Source organism: Pipra filicauda, unplaced genomic scaffold (assembly GCF_003945595.2).
Source record: "Pipra filicauda isolate LSUMZ 115617 unplaced genomic scaffold, ASM394559v2 scaffold41_size5083284_pilon, whole genome shotgun sequence".
NCBI lineage: Eukaryota > Metazoa > Chordata > Aves > Passeriformes > Pipridae > Pipra > Pipra filicauda.
The window spans coordinates 691031-707654 of NW_024104554.1; the positions used below are offsets into that span (position 1 = coordinate 691031).

Sequence of the window (16624 nt, forward strand, 5' to 3'; positions counted from 1 at the left end):
ATTCCAGTGCTTCTATTTTGAATGACAATTCTGCTTTCTTCTCTAACTAACTGAACAACATGAGAAAACCATACCCAGACATTAAATTACCTGTGACGAATTTACAGCTTTTGTAGTCCTACTTCTCAGAAACTATCCATTTAAATCTTAGCAGTTGTTCTTATTTCTTTTTTGTCATCTCTAAAGATCAGATCACAACATCTATGTGCTCCTATTTGGCTTCTTCCAAACCTAATAACAGCATCATACAAATCTTTGTTTATCTTCTTTGGCTCCTTTTCATTGAATAACATTTCATCCCTTTTCATTTATTTGACTAAACCTTATACTTTTAATATTTGAATCATTATAACAGAAATGGATATAACAAATTACAGCAAGAGTTACCTTGTAAAATTATACTAGATCTGAGTGTATTCAAGCGGTCCCTACTAACACCAGTGAAACAAGAATAATGCTCTGTTTGGTTTAGTTGTTTATCACACATGAGGAGAATCTAGGTGCAGTGGTAACTTACTGACAGGACACAAAAGTGTGTGTATTCTCTGACATTGCAAATCTGAGTTGGAACATTGTAATTTCAGGTTCTATAAATACAAATTTATTCCTGTATACGCAGAAAATTTTTTATTACAACATGATAAAATAAATAACAAATATAACATTGTATTCCTTTCTATACAGAGAATGCACAGATTGTCATTGTACTAATGTAGTCATTTAGTTTAATAGTTTTGAAAGTACCACTAAAGTCTTTAGATTTTTTTTGACAGATTGTATGTATTCACCATAAATGTCTGCCTTTCAAAAATTACTTTTCCTTTACCTTTGTTTCTTTGCTTTTTAAATGCATAAGACACAGATAAAAGAGAAATAAACAGTAAATTACATGTACAGCTTTACTCATTCTTTTAAAATTCTAAATTTTTAATACAGAAAAGAAGCAAGCTTGAATTCTGGTTATCAGAGAGCTAAAATGTTTCCTCCTATTAAGTTTGGGAACCTGAATACGGCATCAAGCTTGCAATCAGTATGAGGGTACACAATTAAAATCATGAACACAAGATTGTTGTTTCCGGAAATGTAAAAAAAAAAAGAAAAAGAACAGGATTTCATCTCTCAGTGTATCATAATTTAGCACCTATGAAATAATTTTGTAGACACCAAATTTACATGAAAAAATGAAATATTTTATATTATGTCTCAGCATTAAAAAAAAAAGGATATGTAGGAGAACTGAGATTTCTGATGGAGCCTAGAATTTCTTTCTAGCAGGTTATTATAGTTAAATTCCTAAAATAGATTTAGCACAAGGATTAAGATCCACCCTTAATTTTCCACTACATTTGGATCAAACAAACCACAACCTAGTTTGCCTTTTTTAGTTGTGGAGCTTGGAAGCTTTCTCAATGTGCTTATTATGAACATTTGCAGAGTGTGATTCTGTCACAGAATGTGTGCTGTTTGTTCAGGGACACTTCTGCAGCAAGAAACTTTTTATATAAACATGTACATTGTATTTAAATATATTTTTAAAGAAGTGAAGAAAAATAAAATAATTATATTTTTAAGCATATGGTTCATTCAGTGCTTTTAGATTGTGATAGCTAGTCATGTTTTTGAATAATTTTGAATAATAGTTGATCCTGTAAACAGCAAAATGTCATTATTGTGATAATATATATTTGCTTGAGTCATCAGATTCGTATTACCGAAGGCTTTACTTCACAATAAACATACCAAAACAGGAAACTGAAGTGTATCATTCTACTGATTTTTCCTAAGAAGCCATGAGTATATTGAAAATAATTAATATTTTTTATTTTTTTAAGATAATATTTCTTTAACTACATGTGGAAATTTAAAAATGTTATATCACATTATCTGTAGAAGTTATTAAATTAAACTCTTAGCTATGCTAATGAGATTATGAATTTCATACAATTTCCTTGCCTGGCTTATCGTTTGCAAACTGTGTAAACCTTCTGTACTATTTATTACGTTTACAAAGCTGATTTGAAAATTTCATGGGGAAAAAACTGAAATTACTGTTTGTACAGCTTCTCATCACATCATTTAGGATTTGGACCTTTTGTCCAAAATTAAATCATATAAGCAAATGTTAAAATGAAAATAGTAAACAGTCATGCACATCTAAGCCTAATAGTGTCACAGCTACGTACATACATACACACAACAACAGAGCATAGACTGCTTACAGGTAGAAAGTAAGGAACATCAAGTCAGCCTAGAAATTGCACCCCTTTCTTCATCAACCTTTGCCTTTACATGTGTGCAAAGAGGGGCAATTACCCAGTTCTCAATTTGGGGAACTGAGTAATTGGAGGAAATGCAAAAACCTAATCATAGTGATAAGTTTTCATAATCAAATGCATTTCTTTTGTATTGCTTATTTTTATTACACATAATATCTCAATTCATCTACTGCAAATTATAATAAGATAAAAGGTTTGAGATAGCAAATGATTTTGTGATGCCACACACTGAGAAACTAATTAATGAGCACTGCTTTTTTGAAGTAGTCATAAACATTTTGAAAAAATCTCAGTCTTCTTTTTTTCAGGTGTAGGAGCTGATATTCCAATGTTCCCCATTATTTGCAATGCAAGCATCTTCATAATCTTCACTATATTTTTTAAGTTACTAGAGCCTTTTGCACAGTCTGCAAATATCCAATTCAAACTCTATTTATTGGGGAAATTGTTCCATGGAAAAACACAATGACCAATTGATTGAACTACTTTGTTTTAGATTGATCTACCTGTAAGGACATCACCAAAAAGAATTAAATCTGGTTTATGTGTAAAGCACCATGCACGTATATCACAATTCTGCATTCTTCCACTTGTCATCTGAAATAATTGGTTGATAATAGGTAAGGTGCTTTACATTATCCTTAGAACTTGGGAAATGGTCCAGTGTAAATTCAATCTCATTGAATTGTTAAAGGCATTTTAGGATTTGTGAAGTTGATAATGGCATTTTGTGAGTGTTCATTACTGCTGTAATTTAATATTGCTACAGAAATTAAGTTAAGAGACTAGTAGTGTGGTAACAGCTTTGGGATGTAATTTACTATCATGAAAGATAACAAATCCACACTTTACTAGTGTGTCACCAGTGTTTTGTAAAACATACTTAAAGAAGCTAATTAAACTTCATAAGGCCTCTTGTAGCATTATAATCTTTCACAAGCTTTAGTCTAATGAACCACTGAAATGATATTCTACTGTAGAATAAAGTCTGAAGTGTTTGACCTTACTTAAAATTAGAATATAGTTGTTTCCAGGAAGAAATATCTGTAAAAATCTGACTCAGTTAATTCTAAAATTGATGTTTAACATTACTCATGAGTTTTAGCATTGCAATGAATTAGATAAAGTGCTAACTTGCATTATGTTTAATTAATCCATAGTTAATTTTTTCAGAAAAGAGATGCTCAGACTGAAAAAAAAATAGAATCAGACAACCATATAACAGTAGAGAAGTAAACATTCAGTGGTGTGGAAGACAATTGTTCTTGTAGCAAGATAGCATGTTGATACAGCAGTGTCAGGTGACTGGAGTTTCAGTTGACTAATACAGTTCTATTACTGTCTTTGCTGAAGTTAAGATACCATCATGACCTTTAGCAGAAACTTGAAACTTTACTGTGAAGAAAAATCACTGAAAAACTAAAATATCAAATATTTGAGCAGTGCGTCAGCACTTCATTTTGGCGTTCTGAAAACTTAACTGGAGGAAAGAATAAACCCTTCATCTACCTTTAGATGTTACTCAGGACACACTGAACTCTTGTTGAATTCCAGTAGTCCATCCAGCACAGGCACAAGCACTGTTTGACATAATACTTTCCCTCAGTTGGCTGCTGGTTCTTCTTGCAATATCTAGTGAATAAAGAATTTGGAGCCATCACTACCTCATGCCCTAGATATTTCAACCTTCTCTTCTTAAAAAACTTCACTGATTAGGAGCTGTAGACTTCTCTGAATAAATAAATCTGTTTACAAATTAATTCCTTTCAACCTAGCATTTTCATGAAGCTTTTGCTGTCAAACTGTCCTGACTCATTAGTTTTCCAGCTTTCACCTACACATGTTAAGACTATAATTATTATAGCTGAAGCCATAGTTTGTTTTTTAAATTGCATATTGTTCTTCATAACCAAATCTTGTTTAGGCAGTCAAATTCAGTAGCTGATGTCTTCTGTATTTGTGGTAGTTCCCTTTAGTCTTTCTGACTGTCAAGATATACAAAGCTATTTCTCCTTGCGCTATTTTACCTACTGAGAATTTCTAAAGGGCTGATTAGAATTGTGAGGTTTTTTTCATGAACTATTTGTTTTTAGAAGTGGGAAAGTCTTGTAATTTCTTTTTGTTATGTCATGTTAGAAAAGTTGACATTTTATCTACCTCTCTAAAGGGATATCCATGATAAAGAAGAGGCAAAAGGAGTTAGGAAAATGTTTGGCAATGGTGATTATGTTGAATGATTGAAACCTAGCTGCTTTTATTTTGGCATGCCAGGTTTCAGTGTCATCTCATTTTCTAATCTCATAATATTTTGAAATACCCTGCACTGAATCCTGATGAAACCTGACAAATTCTTTAATGAAAATCTATGGTGAATGAATGCTGCCATTAAGATTTCCTTCAAGGTAATTATTCTTTTAGCAAAAATCTTTTCAGTAAGTAAAATGTAGCCTAATCCTAGTCCTTTATTCCTTTAACTAATGATGATATTGCAGAAGGTAACTCCAATTGTGAGAGAAGTACAACCTATCAATTGTTCCTAATGTATAAATCATCAATCTTTGCTATTTTTTCACTGTTTTGAAGGCCCTTTGTGGTTCTGTATTTGTCAAAGATACATTCTGTCAACAGAAAATATCTGTGGGTTTAGATGTGTTTTCAGCATAGAGGTCCAGAAGTTTAGCCTTTTAGTTTACAGCTTCCTGTACTTTTTGAACTGATCTTTAATTTCATTGTCATAGTTGCCTATTGGTATGTGTAATTGCTATTGCAAGTGTTAAAATCTATCTTAAAGTAGCTTGCTCTTAATGAAAAATATTTTTTTGTTGCTGTTTCAAAAGTTATCATTAATGCTGACATCTCTGTGGTAACTGTCTTGTGTTCCTGAATATTTTATACACATTTTATTTTAAATTGTTTTTTTAGCAGCTCCTGGTTAGCAATATTCACATACTCAGGGGATTTTGAGATTTTCTTTCTTGTGTCCTTTCACCCCTTCTGTAGCTTTTGTCATTGGAAAAGTGTCTTTATATTTTTGGGCTTTTGCAGATTTTGATCTGTTGCGTACCTTCTAATCAAATCTTTCCACTTAAACTTAAAACTTTCCCCCCACCTGGATCACAAGATCAGTCAGATCAAGTTGCATTCCTTCACACAAAGCAGAAAGAATCTTAAGAACTACATGAGATTTGTCTTTCCCACTTTGAAGTGCCCTGAGTGGGCAGGGGATTTTTTGTTGTTGTTGGCTGAAGTTTTTTAATGCCTTCCTAACTTTCTTTTAGGACTCTTAAAAGCCATATTGAAACGCTTCTTGTCTTGCCATTACTTCTCAACTCCGGCTTTCTATCTGTCGTATATACTATAGACCGCAAAATGTACCACGTGCATTTTGGTCACAATTTCTGCTACAGTAGCAATGCCATCTTTACTCCACAGAAGACAGAAACTGGAATGCTATTGATTGCAGTGAAATCTTTTTCATGAGACAAGCAGGTTTCTACAGGCTTGAGTTGAACCACAGCCTAATGTCCGACATCGAAGTTCTATGTGTCAAAAGTGACTTCAATCTTTAAGGGAAAATAAAATTTAAAATATCACATTTTGTCTTTGGAAGGAATTAAGGATGCTTTCTTCTCTCCATGGGGGTGGATGGTGGAGCTTTTCACAAGTGAAGAAAAAATTTCCCAGGGAAGGAATAAATGTAAAGTAAATCAGAACAAGTTCATGATAGTATTGTGCCCAATATGTAAAGTAATTACTTTAACAAGCTAATTAACTTTAATGGGCTGTCCCACTGTTCCCTTGTCTCCTTTGCTGACCTCTCTGTTGAAGCTTTCTGTAAACTTAGCACTCTATTTCCATAGCTGCAAACAATTTGAGGCTGCTATTGTTGGTTAATCTAGAATCTGAACCTGGTTTAATTGCAAGAAATTAAAATGAAATGTTCAAGGTTGCAGGAAGGAGAGAAGAATACATAGTTCATATATTTTTTCCTGCTGTGAAGAAGTAACAAAATATGCGAAACTACATTGATGAAAATGAGGTGTTTGGTGAAGACATGCACAGAAGAGTAATGGAATATCTAACTTAAAAATTTCAGCAGTGAAAAGGAACCAATGGCAGCAACATGACACTTTTAAAATGGTCTGTAGATGTTACTTAATGAAATTTATTGACAATTTATTTAAGAGTTAAGAAACTAAGGACTCCTTTGAAAAAACTATTATTTTTATGAGACACTGTAGGAATGCTTTAATAAAGTTAAACTTTGCACTGCAAGTGAACCAATGACACACAAAATTAAAATTCTTGAGATTGCAGTCGATGTAGCCTGATTCAGAATGAAGGATTACTCTACACAAAAGATCCTTTGTATCCTGATTCTTCAAAAAAATATATCTGAATTTATTTTTCTCGAGTCAAGAGGTAACGGTCCCATGTATGTGCACTAAAGAAAAAACTCTTGCATATATTATGATAAACACCATCTATACACAATGAAATCTTTCTCTTTTTTTAATAATAAATGTCTGGCTCTTCTGCAATATAAATATTATTTTTAGAATTCTGTATCTTCTCTTAGAAAGAATTGTGTTTACTTGTATTAGTAAAGTAAGTTCTCTGAATGTAGTATGTGTAGTGTAAGCAATGAACCTCGCAAAGCAGTTTCAAAATACAGGAAAGCTTGATAGACTAGTAAATTACTCATCATGTCAGCAATTAAAAATAGCAGGCTTTCTATCTAGCTAAGCTATTCAGTGTGGTAGCCTTAAAGGTTTTGCCTCTTAGCCGCAGTTAAAATACCTATGCCACAGTGTTCATTGTTGCTAGTACTTTTTTTCCTGCCAGAAGACATCTGGTTGTTAGAAAGAGATAAGCAAAACATTGTTACTTTCACTGGGAACCCCAAAATATCCCTAAAGGAGCTTGGGAGCAGGCTTGATTCAGGCAATATTGCTTATCAAACTCCATGCTTATTTAGCACAGACCAAGACTGGTTGACTGATGGAACAGGACTACATTTGGATAAACTGAAAATAAACATTTACTATTGAAAGAGAACACAGAAGCAACTTACCTCCTAGTGGAAGTGGTGTAGCTGAATAGTGTTACTGAGACAAGAATCTAGTTCACGACAGTTATATCATTAAGCAGTAAGGAAATTGAATAGATTCTGTGCTCAAATTTAAAAATAAATAGACATTCACCTGGCTTCCAAAATATACATTATTAAAAACAGCTATTGTGTACCTGCACTCTGATTACAATTTGTTGAAAGAGGTTTTCTCTCTCCCACCCCACTACTCACTCAAGAGAACCAATATGGCAAATATTTTTCTACTGGAATGAGCAATAGACTGCCTGAAATTAATACTGTTTTAATTATGTCTAGAATCTAGAATCAGAATGTCCGTGGTATTTCTTTTGAAAACATCTCTTAGGAAGCTTTTTTTCCCCCAATTTTCTCTGGCATTTTAGCTTTTCTATGGCTGTTGGGGTTTGTTTGTTTGTTTGTTTTTATTTGCAAATACAACAGACATATAATTCAGTAGAATCATATAAACAAAAATAGAATGCATTTACTGCCTGATACTCTATGAGGCCACGTATTAACAGGCTATCGAGGCCAGTCATTAACAGCCTATGCAGAACTAAGTTGTTTTTTTTGGGGGGGGTGTCTTTTTGTTTTGGAATTAATATGTATTATTTGAGCAAATACTTGCCCTACTGTTTATTTTGTCTTCTATGACATTTGGGAGATATTTTTTCTAGTAAACCAACACATATTACTCCTGATTAACAAGCTACCAAGTAGTAAATCCAGAACCTCTGCAAAATATGTTGTTTCTTTCTTTACATAATAACAATATTTTAAAGTAAAATATAGCTGCTTAATAGAATAGAATGGAAAAGTTTTACATCAGTTTGGGGAAGTTCTGGGGTTTTTTTCAATTCTTCATTGTTAGGCTGATTTTTTTTTCCTGATAAGATGCATTCAACATATTCTGTCAAAATGTCATAGGTACTTTTTGTCACATTCTACTGTTGGTATAGCCCAGAAACTGTATTTCATTATATTATAATTTCAAAGAAGGGAGACAAGTTTTATGAAGGTGGATACCTAAATGCCAATTCTTATTAAGTATGGGAGTTGCATGGTCCTTCCTGTTTACTGTTATTTTCTGATAGTTACCAAATAGTATTTGTGGGGGAACAATAAGTTTTACTGTTTGCAACCAGTATCTTAAATTGCTGTGACCAGACCAACAGGTAAAAAACCCAAACAACACAGTTGGGATTATATTACTAGAAAATTGTGTTATTCCCCAGTACCTTTATTACTGGGACAAAAATTTGTGTTTCAAATGGAAATAGTTTTGCCGCTTAGAATAGCCTAACAAAACAAGAAAGTCAGAGGCTTTTACTTAATGATCCACCAGAAGTACAAAGTAATATGGTCAATGTAAGGAAAAATATGTGTTAAAAATGTAGGTAAGTCACCTTGCTTGTCAAGATATACTATGGATGTAAACATTTACCTTAGCTCTAAATCAAGATACATTTTAGAATTGGCAGAAAAAGCTTTAATTTAAAGGTTTATCCAAATATCAGCAAAACCCAGCAAGGGCAATTTTTACCACTTGAGAGTATCAATGAAACACGTTCCGTCACTGAAATGAGTACATACAGTGTTATTTGTCTAATTGTTTAACATCCTTAGAAAAAAAGTGATAGACCTGCACAAAGCTTTGATCCCAAGGAAAAATCTGCATTTTAGAAATACTAAGAATACAGGCTTATACCTACATGGTGGGCTAGTTTAGTTGTATTTTTTAATGTTACGAGTGTTATCATTACTTGGCTGTAGTCATGCCAGTATTTCATCCAAGTAGTGTATTTGCTGATCACCCTCAAATTTTCAAATTATTAACTTGAATTCTGAACTATGTCTATTTGAAGTAACAAAACAATACTTTCAAAGATGCTGAGACAGCATCTTAGCAAACACATTGTGTTACACAGTGAATTGATGAAACATTAAAACTTAACACACAAAACCCTTTCTATTTTCAGTGTTCTCAGACAGAAACATTTCACAGTCTTTTTTATAAACATGAAGAATCTCCTAGTGCCAGATAGAGCTAATGTTGCAAGTTCACTGCACGAGGTTTTCTTATAGACTTCATCAGGAATTCAGTATAGATCAGGGATTTTCAAAATTGCATCGTAATTTAGTAATAATCACTCCATATAGTCTGATCTGGAGTTGCCTTGTCTCTTCAGTCAGATGAAGGCTGGACTGTTTATTTACATTGATATATTCAACATAGAGTGCGCCTGGAAATAAACTATTATTTGTAGTAGCTCTATAAAGAAGGGTTCAATTGAGATATCATTTCTTGTTTTAATGGTCTCTATTTTTCCTTAAATATAGACATAAAGCTTTAATACTAATATAGAATATCATGGTCTAAAAGTAAGTTAATTTTTCTGTTGGGACGGAGCTGTATCTGTGAGTCATTTTTGATAGAGAATATTTTCTACTAACTCTATTTCTTCAATACGAAGAAAGATGAATAAATAACCTTTCACCCAACAAGTTTTGAAAGTAAAAGAGTTAAAAGATAAATTATATAATTATCAGATAATGGAGAGTTAAAACAGGAAAATCCTGGACACAAATTAAATTCAATTTCAAGGTATAGTATGTAGGGTTTGGGGTTTTTCTGTGTTTGTTTGTTGGGTTTTGGTTTTTTTTCTGAATCATAAAATAGTTTGAGTTGGAAGGGACCTTCAAAGGACATCTAGTGCAACCCCTCTGCAATAAGCTGGGACATCTTCAACTAGATCAGGTTGCTCAGAGCCCCGTCCTACCTTAGAATGTTTCTAGGAATAAAGCATCCAACACTTCTCTGGGACACCTGTGCCACCCTTATTGTAAAAAACTTCTGTCTTGTATCTGATCTAAATTGACCCTCCTTCATTTAAAACCATTACCCCTTGTCCTATTGCAACAGGCCCTGCTAAAAAGTTTGACCTCGTCATTCTTAAATGCTCTCTTCAGTTGCTGAAAGGCTTCAGGTCTTCCTGAAGCCTTCCCTTCTCCAGATTGAACAACCCCAGCCATCTCAGCTTATCTTCACCGGAGAGGTGTTCCAGCCGTCTGATAATATTCATGGCTACTCTAACAGGTCTTTTTTGTGCTGGGGGCCTCAGGTATGGCTGTAGTATGAAAACGTTCTTAAGAGGAAATGTACAAAGGTGTTTCTTTTTTGTTTGTTTGTTTTTGTTAGGTTTTGTTTGGTTGGTTTGACTTTTGGGTTTTGGTTTTGTTTTGTTGTTGGTTTTGTGTTGTGGTTTTTTGGTTTTTTTCCCCAAGAAACTGAGTTAAGCTGTGTACAGATGTATCCTTGGAAGACTTGCAGTTTTGTCTATTAACACCTCCTTTCCCTCCCAGTCTGTAACTGGGGTTGTTTTCTTTTAACAGATATAGTTTAAATTTATTGTAAGATAACAGGATTTCACTGATTTATAGGCTAAGAAATTAATAATAGGAGATCATAAAAGAAGATAGAGAAACAATTATGAGATTTTCATTATTTGCTATTATCTAACATGTCAGATAGATTAATCCTAAACTCATTCCAAATAATCACTGCAGAAAGGCACAGTCTAGAAGAGCTCTTCAAAATATTTGCACATTCATCTTTTAGAGACTGTTGCTAAACATCCCCACATATGGACTGAGATTTTTAAATACAGAAATGTGTGGAGTTTTTTCTTAGAACAGACAATGTGACTTCTGCAAATGAAAACCTAAGAAAAATAATAAATTTTTAGATATGACTTTTTCAATCAGGTGGGTTTTTTTCCTGGATTTCTGTTTTTCCTTAGTTATTTTATAACAAAGCCAAATGGGATATCTGAAATCTTTCCTTAAAAAGAACAGCTCACCCAATAAAATACATAACTGGAGAACAGTTACTAAAGTAATGAAATTAAATTAATTGCACTGAATGGAAAAACATTTTTCAATTAATTATATTTGTATATTCAATTTAGTTTATTTTGAAAATCTTACAGAACCAGGCACAAATGACAAGATATTATATAGTAGTACAGAAAAGTCTTTTTCATCACAGAAGTATAGTAGGTCTCTCATGTACTTAAAGAATCCCATTATATCTACAATAAATATTGGCTTTATAAAATTTAAATGACTTTTCGAGAACAGTTATAATAAGATGGATGGCTACTGGCCATTGATTCATACAGTTGCTTTTTGGAATGCATCTTTTCAGATCTTAACCCTATACTAATAGCTCACAATAACTGAAAGTCTTTGCTTTTAATGGAAAAAAATGGCAACTCCTTTTTAGGTTAGCAATTTCCATATTTCATTGAAGAATTTAAAGTTTCCCCTGTATGGGACACTAAAGAATTTGTTATGGGATTAATATGAACACAGTAGAAAATCTGGAGTTTTCAGAATGTCAACAAAAATGCCTATCTGGATAATTGCAGTAAAAACAATATACCTGCAGTTGTCCTAAACTGAATACTATGTGTGTTGTAAGACCTATATTTTATTATTGCAGCTATTAATAATTGCACTCAACTAGAGATGAATTTTTAAAGCAGAATTTTATCTCTGAAGTGTTCGATTATTGTATATTCGTAGCAGTAAAAATGCCTACAATTTAATTTTATATTTTTCAATTGTGAGTTTGTTTTAAATTTTTGTTTTCTGTCAGGATAGCTTCCATTTTAACTTTAGGACCCTACACTTACCTTCTCTGGCCCTGGATGGAAGAACACATTGAATGATATAGAAGAGTCACTTGCAGAACTCAGGGCCTGGGTTCAATATCACTGTATTAAACAATAAAATCTAATTGATTGCTGTGTCCTAGAACTTAATGTTCCACTTTTGCTGGACAATGAAAGCCATATATCAGAAAAAACCTAGACATATAAGGAATTATGCTCTTTTATTTATCAGTTTGAGAGCAGTAATAATCTTCCAAGGGAAGAATATTCCATTCAGAGTGCCATAGAATATTGTCCTTATGATGTTTGCTAAATATTACAACAGTATCAAGAAAAATATTTGCTAACACTGTTAAATCAGTAAACCAAGGTGTTCTTAATAAAGCTCTTTTCCAAACATCACTTAGAAATCATAAAAAGATCTTGCCTTTGGCTTTAACCTCCAGCCAAACACAAAGTATGTGCAAGTATGATGTCCAGTGTGAAGTAAAACAAAATACACAAAAGAGGCTGGATACTTTTCTGCACAAAATTATAATAAAAAGGTTTGTCTTTGGAGAATAAAGTTCTGAGTTATGTCATGTCCCAAAAGCTGAATTACAATAGCATTTCTGTGCCTTGGATGGTGCTCAGCTGTTGATATTTACTGATCTCTTCACCGTAGCTCTCACATTCTAAGGTGAGATTCTTCACAAAATAATGTGGAATTCTAAAATACCTCAGATAATATACACTTCTGAAATGCTTATTCCTCTCCATTGTCTATACAAGGAACCTCTCCCACATGGAGACCACTCATTGCCAACAACTGAAATTTGAGAAGATTAAGCCTGTGTCTCCTGATTTCACCAGGCCAAAGGGCTTTTAAGCATACATGTAAACTGTTCAGACAACATAAGAAACTTAAGCTATACCTTGGGAGTGTATGATTTGAATATTTTTTTAAAATATATCATATTTCTGTTTACATTTCCATTTTAAACTATCTGATTATGACCTTGTCACTTATAAGTTTATTTATTTAATGAAAAAAATCCTTAAAGAATTTTATATTAAATTACATAATTTAGTTTTAAATATGTCATTATTGTGTTTCAGTGTAACAGTTAATAAGTACCATGCAATGAAGTTAGTAGTGAGGTTAATGAATGTAATAACTACACAGTGACACCATATAACATGATTATGGAGCATAGTATTTTATTTAATTTTGGGTTATTTCATTTTGAAGAGGACCTTTCATCACATGCTCTCATTTATTAATGTTTAAACCTTCTATTCTCAATATGAAGGATAAGTGAGCAAATAAAAATGCAGCATTCTTAGGCTTCCATTCAATTTAAAGGATCTGAATCACTGAAGTTGACAATGTCTCGTTAAAATCTTATTCTTGGGCTTATTCCCTTACTCCGCTGTGTTTTCCTTTCTTTCATCCTTTTTATATTAATCAATTTTGGGTTTCATTCAAGCTATTTTCTTAGACCCAGATTGACAAAAGTATTTTTATATAAAAGTCTCTGGCAAACTCCTTGTGATCCCTCAGGACTTAAGGTGTTTGTCAATTTTTTTCTGTACAGCAAAAGCCTTCTGTATTACTCCTAGTCATTAGTTTTCCTAACTCACCTGAAAACAGCTCTGTCAGCCTCATTCAGCTTCCCAGGGACATACCATGTTTTCCTGAACAATTCTCAGGAGAGCATCTGGGGGCACTTAGCAAGCTAAGATTTGCTAAGGTCCTCCTATTTCTTTAAGTTAGGGTGAAAAAAACCTCACCCAAAAACTTGTCCATTCATTTGAATTCATTCTTGTCCCAGGCCGTATTGAGGTACAATGCAAATTAAAGTATTTATTCACAGCGTCACAACACCACATGGTTATGGAAACAGGTGAACAAGGGAGAGAAAATTCAGGCTTGATCTAATTACTTTGAATGAGAAATATCTCACATGGGCCCTCTCTTCCTCTCCCCACTTTTGGACCATTTCCTTATAGATTGTGTTAGCTGTTATAAACAGTCTTTTATTTCAAATTCTACATAATTAAGAGAGGATTACACTTTTTCTGTTAAACTGGTAGTTCTTGTTTAAAAGATAGCCTGGTCTCACTTATCAAGCATAATAAGTATTGTTTCACTTAATTGGTATTGCAAATAGTCTTCTTGTTATGCTATCTATCCCCTCTTATATTTTGTTGAGTTGTCCCCTAATTTATATTTATCTATAAATTCTTCCTTTCCCCCTGTGGTGATCTGTGGCTCCACAGGGTGCAGTGAGTCTCCTTGTCACTTTACTTTTCCCGTGCTCCTGACGCTAAATTTGTGCCAGCTCTGACTTGTTTCTCCTTTCCATGAGCAATTTAAAAAATAGCACACAGACGTCTCAGCTGGAGGGATGGGGAGGAGTGGATAATTTTCTGCCATTACAGTGTCTAAATAAGATCACAGAAATTCCAGCAAGAGTCAAAGTTGATACATATGAGGAGGGGCAATACAAGCAAAGGATTAAGGAAAAAGTAGTAAAGTGCGGGAGGAGGAAGAACAGAAAAGCACAGCACATGGCTGCTTTTAGGCAGCAGCCACTTGTCAGAGTATCTCATCTCTGTGAAATTGCAGCCACAGTATGTGTGTTTCACTTCACATGAACCCCCAAACACAGCTTGTAAAGCGACATGTTCACTTAGAGCTAATGCAGCTCATTACTTGCTTTTGGTTGCTACCAGATACAGCCTTGGCTATCCTGGTGTTACAGTGACTTTAAGGCAATAAACCTCTAACATTCTTTTTTCATATATCTATATAAAATATAGATATTTACATATAGACTGTATGTAATACAGACAGAATATATATACACACATATCCATATACATTGTCTTTATTTATTTATTTATTTGCTGCAACCATCATAATTTACCCCTTTGTGAACTCCCTCCTGTTATTTTGTCAAGTAGTAAGTGAGGATCCTTGAAAGTTGTTGTTTGGACATGCATCTGCAGGCATGCTCATATGTATATTCTTTAACATAAAAATGGAAGTTAGCTGTAAATTGAAAATTAGGGTGCAGTTTTCTTTCTTCATCTCCTAACCCAGAGAGGTGTTATGGAAACTCATTAAATGTTTTATATTATTTCCAAAATAATTAAATTATAAATAAATAAATAAAAACATCCTAGAAAATATAAATACTTATTTGATTAGGTGAATATAGAAATAGCAGAAGTATTCAAAACTGATGCATAATAGATTTGTTGGAGGACCTCTACATAGTTTTTTAATCTGAGTTAGTCCTTATACAGGTGTATTTTCAAATCTCATTTTGTTTAGACTTGATTAATTTAATTTTATTTTTTATTATTTTACTATATTTTATTATTTTATTATTTTTATTTTTGAACAAATAATTTTACTTCAACCATATACATATTTGGCTTACTACAAAATGGGGAAAGTAGCCAAATTAGAAGGATAAGGATAAATGAGTTGACAAAACCCACTCTAATTCTTCCCTGCATTTTCAATGTCATGAAACTAAAGTGTCAGTAGTTTTCTAAGACAAGAATAGATTATCTCTTGGTTATATCCAAAACAACGTCAAGAACCTTGTTAAAGAAAGAAGATTTGGTTTATTTGTTCAGACAAAAGTATTATATTATTTCATTAGCAGATCCAACATCAAAATTGCTCCTCTGTAGGTTAGTTCTCTTAATTACATGTAAAGTAGTTTTTCTATACCTGAATTTGTGTCAAAGAATAACTACTGGAAAATCTTAACCAGAGGAAGACTATTTCGGTGACAAACCTGTTATTAATAATTTTAATAAAACTTATCACAAACTCTTAATAATGCAATAGATTTCAAAGAACATTTTGCTTCTCTATCTGACATACTATACATAAGGACAATATTACCGCATGGAAACAGAAAGTCTTATTACGTGTATAAACAGTAGATTAGTGTCTGTGTGAGGAAATGAGGGAATAAGAATAAAAATTAAAACTTTACTTAAAGTAGTATAACATGAAAAACAGAAAGAGAGCTTCCTCTGCCATCTCTGATCCTGCTGCAACCTGACTGTGTTCAGATCTAGAAGAAGAGCAGAGGTGGTTTAATTATTTCTCATTGTTTCTTATAAGAAGCAGTGCTTGTCAGCAGAGGTGTAGTATGATACTAATATAGCTATAAAGCTCTCAAAACCTTACCCTTTAGTTCTGTATGATGCTGTAACAGTCAGCACACACAGGAATTCCCCGCAAGTCTGTCTTGTTCCATAGACCACAGTGCAACATTTGGTATGCAGAAATTAGAGATTTTAGATTCCCTGTGCAGTCTTATCCTGAGTCCTCAGGTAAATGCATTGCCTTACCATTTTATTTGAAAAATTATTTTCTATTTGGTTTTTTCCTCCCATGGGATTTCTCTTTAACAGGTCACTGTGTGTTTGATACTCAGTGAATAAACAGCTATTTAATGCTTCCTTCAATCCTTCTTCACTGCATGGCCTCAAATCGTGTTTAGCCCAGAGCATTGAAACATGTCACTTGTCTAAGTGACATCGAGTTTTAACCCGCCGATCCTAGAAGC

The 16624-nt window shown here is 33.2% G+C and overlaps 1 protein-coding gene across 3 annotated transcripts in view; it reads left to right on the plus strand.

Moving 5' to 3' along the window:
* CSMD1 (CUB and Sushi multiple domains 1) overlaps positions 1-16624 on the plus strand; it is a 1092404-nt gene that overhangs the window by 659913 nt on the left and 415867 nt on the right. The gene's annotated exons all lie outside the window — the stretch shown is intronic.